General features: G+C 39.6%; 1 pseudogene; it reads right to left on the bottom strand.

Annotated features, from left to right (window-relative positions):
* Positions 1-821: 821 nt before the first annotated feature.
* Positions 822-1,754, bottom strand: LOC103733389 (annotated as a pseudogene).
* Positions 1,755-7,312: the final 5,558 nt, after the last annotated feature.

Genomic DNA, 7,312 nt, shown 5'->3' with positions numbered 1-7,312 from the left:
ACTAGATTGGCCTTGATCTCACAGAGATCTCTCTAGGCCTCTCAGCTGCTGGGATTAAATAGGTGTGTACCACATCGCCTAGCTTATAATTAAGTTTTTAAAAATTCACCAATGTTTTAGGTGTGTTTACAATTTTCTGTTGGGGCAATGCTCATATCTATCCCTGACCACAGATGGCCCAGGGGCTGAAATGTGGGCATACCACAGTTGGGCCTTCCATGTACCCTTATCTCTGTTCTTTCCTCACTGTGACTTTATAGACTTGATGATCCCATAGCCATGACCCTTAACTCTTCTTCAACATAATGTGTTTGCATGCGCTCTCTTCTTCTTCTCTGAGTAATCATTGTTGACCTCATCTCTATGAGTGCTTTTGAGTTCTTAATCCAGTCTCAGTGTTTGTAATTAGCACCAATTCTTGGGTAGGTAGGAATCCAAGACAAGGGGATTGCCCCAAGAGGCAGGAGATCAGCAAGAACCACGCTTTACTGTAACAAAATCTTCAATGAACTGTACGGCCCCTGGGCCCATGCTTTGGCTGCTCCTAAGACATAGTATCTTAAACCTAGCACCTGATAACTCTATGTAGGAGGAATATCATAAAAAGCATTATTATTTTACATAATTATTATATAATGAACAAAGTCATAATCTACTCAGCCCACAACTAGAAAAGTAAATAATGTAAATGTTTGTTGAGGATAATTGTCCAATAGATGTGTCAGGCATCTTGAAATAATTTTTTTTTATTTATTACTGATTGTCTGAGCCACATTATCATCATTATTTACAGTTACCCTCCTAATATGTTTTTCTTTATCTTAAGAGACTATAACACAGAGCTGGGACATCTGCTTTTTCCTCTCTTTGAGTTTCTTCAATGCGTCTTTGATCTCCTTGTCTCTCAGGTTATAGACGATGGGGTTCAGCACGGGAACCACAGCTCCAAAGAACATGGACACCACCTTGTTTTGTCTTGTGAGTAGCCGGAACTAGAATGGAGATAAGAGAAGAGGCCAGAGGCATAGAAGAGAATCACCATGGACAGATGAGAGGCACAGGTGTTGAAAGCCTTCATTCGCCCCTGAGTTGAATGAATCTTCATGACAGCAGCAATGATGTAGCCATAGGAAACCAGGACAACCAGCACTGATGTCCCTCCAACTGCACACATGACAAGGAAGTTCACTATTTGGCTGAAGAAGGTACTACAGCGAGACAAGGCCATCAGTGGTGGCAAATCATAGAAAAAGTGGTTAATGATTCAGGACCCACAGAAATGGATCTGTTATATGAAACTGGTTTGGACCAAGCCAGTGAGGAATCCTCCTGCATATGGTGTGATGGCCATCCCCACACAGATGGTGGGTGACGTGAGGGATGAGTAGAGTAGAGGGTTGGAGATGGCAGCATATCTGTCATATGCCATGGCTGCCAGGAGGCAGCACAGTACCACCCATGCCTATAAAGAAGAAAAGTTGTGCAACACAGCCCCCAAAGGAGATGGCCTTCTGTTCCCTGAAGAAATCACAGAGCGTCTTAGGGGCTATGGAGGAGGTGTATGAGACCTCAACAAAGGACAGGTTACCAAGGAAGAAGTACACAGGGGAGTAGAGGTGTGAGTCTACCCTGATCAGGACAATGAGGCCCAGGTTTCCAACCAAGGTCACCAGGTAGATTCCCAGAAACAGCACAAAGAGTATAACCTGCAACTGGGGATGTTCTAAAAATTCCAAAAGGGTGAAATTGGTCATCAAGCTAATGTTCCTTCTCATAGCCATGCATCAGCTCTGCCATCTTCAGGGATCCAGAGGGAGATTCCTGGGCAACAAAAATCTGTGTGAAGAAACTATTCCACTCTGTCAATGAATCAGAGACTCCCAGAATCAGAACACTTTCCCCAAAGAAACCACCCTGCTTCTGACACAGAATTCCTTCCATAGCATGTGGAGATCACTGTCACACCAGTGTGATGCATTTAGTAATGCAAAAGTATATAAAGGGTTAGAGTTTTGCATTATTTGGGCCATCATCTTCATTGCTATTATTACCATGTTACTGAGCAGTGTTACTAATGGTTCTTGGGCTAACAATCTCTTTTTGTTTTTCAATTGTCCAAATGCTGAAACTGAACTATTAATTTACTCAGTTTTATGTTACATGTTCTTTTCTTCTTTTTTATACAAATATTTTTATTGAGCTTTTGTAATGTCATTATTTAAATTTTATGCATATGAGTATATTGCTTGCATGTATGTAAGTGTACCATGTGTATGCAATATCTGTAGAGTTCAGAGGAGAGCATCAGATCACCTGGAACTGGAGTTAGGAGAGTTGTTGGCTGCCATGTGGGTGCTGAGAATTGAATCAGGGTCCTTCATATGAGCAGTCATCCCTCTTAACTGCTGAGCTATCTCACCAGCCCCGAGATTTTGTAATTTCATACAATAGTCATTAATCAAATTTAAACCCCCTCCCCCAATCACGCCTCCCCCATCCCCCCACCAGACCTCATGTATTCTACCATACATGTTAAGTCTAATCCATTCAGTCATTTGCACTCACAAGAAAAGAAATACATCAAAACTCAAAATGCTTATTGAAGTAATTTCTGTTTCTTATTATCATAGTTATAGACAGGTTTTATAGGGTAAAGATTCTCTCTGTGTGTGTCTCTATCTCTGCCTCTCTCTTCCTCTCTCCCTCTCTCTCTTCCTCTTCCTCTCTCTCTCTTCTCTCTCTCTCTCTCTCTCTCTCTCTCTCTCTCTCTCTCTGTCTGTCTTTTCTACCAGGGTGAAGAATATAAAGCTTGGAAGACTACCAACTAAACAAAAAAGGTGAAAAACGTGAACAACGTGCAATTATAATACTTTTCCTGCATAAATATTTTCAACAATTTAACATCTTACATTGTGTATTTGATAGCACTAAATGATGACCATATAGATATTAATAAAATTCTATTAGGAGGTTTAGAATACTAAGAAAATGCAAAGCATAGACAAAAAGGCAGGTAGCTATTAGCACAGCTTAACAAGTGTTGTAAGAGAAATGTTTATACACTGCCCTTGAGCCTAGACATAGAAGGTGGTATTTCAGAAAAGAAAAAAAAAAAGTGTGAGGAGAATTGTAAAGATGAGTGAAATGTTGCCAGGATAGAAGTTTGATCTGAGAGGTTTGGGAGGTTGGTTCTGAGATCTTCACGTTAATCAGGGGGAAAGCTGTGTGGTACTTGAGGAATGTAAAAATGATCAGAGCACAGGGTAAAAGGGAGTAGAAGACACAGAAGATGCCCAGAAGTGGATGGACAAATCGTGAAAGATCTTTGAAAGCTTAGATGGCAAAGATGTATGTTTGTTTCACACAAAATAACACAAATATACAAATACATATAAATACATTACATAAAGTATATACAATTGCACACATGTCTTTACACTTAATTTCAGCCTTCTCTACAGTACATTTTTGTTGTTCTATTTTCAGGCAGAAGTTATCACCTTGTAGCCTTCCATATAGTCAATTTGTTTCTTGATTTTCTCCCTTCCCTGGAACATAAGCTTAGCAAAGACTGCTATTTTTAGGGATTTTTTAAATGAAACAACTCAAAGCACTTAAACCTAGTAGACAACAGGCACTCAACAAACATTTAATGGATAAATACCATATTAAAGGGTTTAATCTTTTCCCCATAGGCAAGAGAAAAAGAACATTTTATTTTTTGTTTGTTTTTAAATACTTGATTCCTTACTGTAGTCAGATAATGAGTTGGCAAATAAACTATAACTAACAAACCTGTGGCAGGTAGCAATATAGCTCTAAACACAACAGAAGGACACACTGAGTAACAAGGATGGCTGAGAGTCAAAGGTAACTGAGAAGGAAAACCAGAAAACTGCTTCAAAACCAGGAAGAGGTTAATATCAGCTTGACTTGAGACAGATTTACAAGCTAATGCTCCCTTAAGCAGGTACAGTGCAGGAAAGAGAAACTACAAACCTCCAAGCTGTTAGTCGTGCTGCTCCTCTTTGCTGTGGCACCTTTACATTGGTCATGAAAGGTGCAGAGATGTGTCTTGATTCTCTCCTATTTCAACTCTAATAGAACATGGTTTCTTCTACTCTACATTTTTAGTCTATGCTTAAAATCTGACTTCTGATTATACAGTTACTAAAAAAGGCGCTTTTGTTATTTTGACCTAAATCACCTACAGATAAAGATACATTAATAGATTATGTCAGGTACACTACATTTCCTTATAATATTAATTTACACCTATTCATGGCATGGGAATTACCATTGCTTGTTTTTATAGTGTTTTTGAGCTTATGTAGCATCTTCCCACCCATAACCCTATTTGTGATCACCCAAAGCAGGGCTTGGATGTCAGGTAGAGCTCGTCTCCAGACCTTGCATCACAATTCACTAGTTTTGTTGGATTAGGAATTGAGTTTGAGCTGTGGGTATTCTACCAGTGAGCTGTGTCTCCAAATCCCGACTCATCTTCTTGGGAATTCCATCAACTCTAAAATGGACATAGTAATAGGACTACTTCAAGCATGTATGCCAAGTTTGGAGAGAAAAAGAAATAATTTCTTTACTCCAGCAATGATCAGCACCAGTAGAAATTCAACCACGGCCTCTCCATCCCTGCATGGTCTGTTACCCACTGCATCTCCTAGTTAAGCACAAGAGAGTGTCCTTGTGCTGTATAGCAACAATATGTTACCATATGCCACTCTTGACAGCAACACATTTATTCATTTAATAATAATTAGTATTTGTTGCAATTGTTTTGGTTCCCTTACTCCTCTATCTCTTTAACTGTAAGCTAAGGATGGCATTATAGCTCAAGTGCTTTGCACATAGTGGGCCTGAATGACATTGATATACAGTTTTTTTAGTATTTTATTATTTTTATTTTATGTGTTGGTTATTTTTCCTCCATGTATGTAAGTATACCACATGCGTGAAATGCCCTGTAGAGACCAGAGACCAGAAGAGGGCATCAGATCTCCTGGAACTGGAGTTACAGTTTTTAGCTGCCATGTGGGTGCTGGGAATTGAATCCAGACCCTCTGGAAGAATAGAAAGTATTCTTAACCACTGAACCATCTCTCAAGTTCCAATTTATAGTTATAGAAATTTATTGAGGTTATGCGATGATAAGAAGTTATTAAATGGTTGAGTCGTTTAGGCTTCTAATTCTTTACCTCTAGAGCTTCTTCTGTCTTAAATCTTATAAATATAATCATCTAGCCATGGCTCTGAGCAACTGAAACCACTAGGTCATAGATTTAACCTCAGTATGTGTGATCCTTCACCCAGTCCATGTTACTGGACAAGACTGGAATCTGAAAGTGTTTATGAAGGGTTTTCTTAACCTCAATCTTGGCATGACTTTTTAACAGTGTTCATTACACACCAAAATAGAAAGGAATAAAGTTATAATCAGAAATGATACATGTGAGGTGCCTGCAGTGTGTGTCTGTAGTTCACATGGGTTCGTAGGATATGATAAAGGCAGCAGACTGACTGACATGAGGAAAAGAAAGTTGTTTACACTGATCACCTTTCCCTCATATTACAGGTGCCCAGTTGAGACTTTCTTCACTGGCTGAATAAAAGATTATCAAATAGTTGCTATAAATTTGTCCTAACCCCAAGGCTATGGAACTTACCCTATTTTAAATACTGCCTTGATGTCCAAAAAATACGTGGAATATATTTGGACTATTAATCCACTAAAATGACACAGCTTGGAATCAGCCATCCTAGACCTGCTCCACTGTGAAAATAAAACTAATGCCAAAAGAAATAGGGAAAATGTACCTCATTCTTTGGGAATAGTTTGTGCTCCACTACCTTATTCTGAAACCTGGATGCTCAAACCTGGAGTCTCAATGCTGACCAAAAAGAGCACAAAGGGTTGGAGAGATGGCTCAGTAGTTAAGAGCACTGGCTGCTCACGCAAAGGACTCGAGTTCAGTTTCCAGCGCCCACATATCGGCTTACATTCGTTGGTACCTCTACCTCCAGGGGTTTAAACACCCTGTCCTGACCTCCATGGGCACTGTATGACATGAGTGCACTTATATGAATGCAGGCAAAACACTCATAGACATAAAATAAAATAATTTAAAAAAGGGAGCGCAAAGACTTACTCATGCCCACTCTCCTCTGTGAGTCTTCAGTAGCAAAAAGACCCTGGTTTGAATGCTGATGCAAGTCTTATTTTCCTACCTTTTACTGTGTGAACTTTGAAAAGTGTATTTGCTTCTCTGGATCAAAATCTTCTCCTCTTCTGAAAATGCAACAAAATGATTAACTTAGTAGTTTTTGTTAATTTTTCTTCCTATTTCAATTTTAAAATAGCATTAACCTTTCAAAGAAAAAAAAATCTTGAAATTCTAAAACACAAATAAGGTCAGAGCAGTACGATCGGTTTCAAGTGTCTTTCCTGCTCCACCTTCCCCTCATTCAAGGGTCTCTTATTAACTCATTCTGTAATCCTAGAATTAACCAGTACCTGCTCCCAGGAAAGGGAAAAGTTTGGCCCTCCTGTAACACCTTAAACTCTTCAGTTAGATGGCTATGATCAGATGCTCAGAGACAGAGCAAAGCCCGTCTCTGCCAGCACCTGGAAGACAGGTCATAGCTAAGAAGATAAGTAAGGGTCGGATGGAGCCCTGTTAAACTGACTGCCAAGGAAGCACTTGTGGAGGAGCTTTAAAGAAAGACCGTTCTCTCCAGGTGTCATTGGGTCTCTCTGGGATGTGGGGCGAGATCTATCCCCATGAGCACCAGAGGGCAGCATGGCTGGCTCCCTGGGCTCAAGAGAGAAGAGGATGACAGCTTTGTTGGGGTAAAGTCTGTATCAACTGGCCCTGTTTCTTTTTTATTTCTGGTCCTTGATCTTGTTCCAGTGAGATGTCTCCTCTGTGAAAAGCAGGACTGGCTGTTGACTCTGACATTGGATACAATTTTATACAATAACAGTTACGTTTGTAGCAGTAGATAGTTTACAGAAACTGTTTGAATAACCCAAAGAGTTAGAGCCTCAAAGAAGAAGGAAGAAGGGAAGAGGGAAAGGAAGAAAGAAAGGAAAAGAGAAGACGTGGGGAGGAATAAAAAGAGAGTGAGAGATTTGCTTTAGGAAAATAATAATATGGTCCTAAAGTAGAACAGATATCCCAGAAAGGAATAGATTCCCCATCACTAAATGAATGTAGAAAAATAAAATGTCTTTTGGGAAGGCATTTAAGATTCAAAAGAGTCAGAATTAGTTGACTTTATGGTGTGTGTGTGTGTG

Source organism: Nannospalax galili, unplaced genomic scaffold (assembly GCF_000622305.1).
Source record: "Nannospalax galili isolate Female #2095 unplaced genomic scaffold, S.galili_v1.0 scaffold936, whole genome shotgun sequence".
NCBI lineage: Eukaryota > Metazoa > Chordata > Mammalia > Rodentia > Spalacidae > Nannospalax > Nannospalax galili.
Note: the sequence above shows the minus strand (reverse complement) of the source record. Positions and strands in the feature narration are given on the sequence as shown.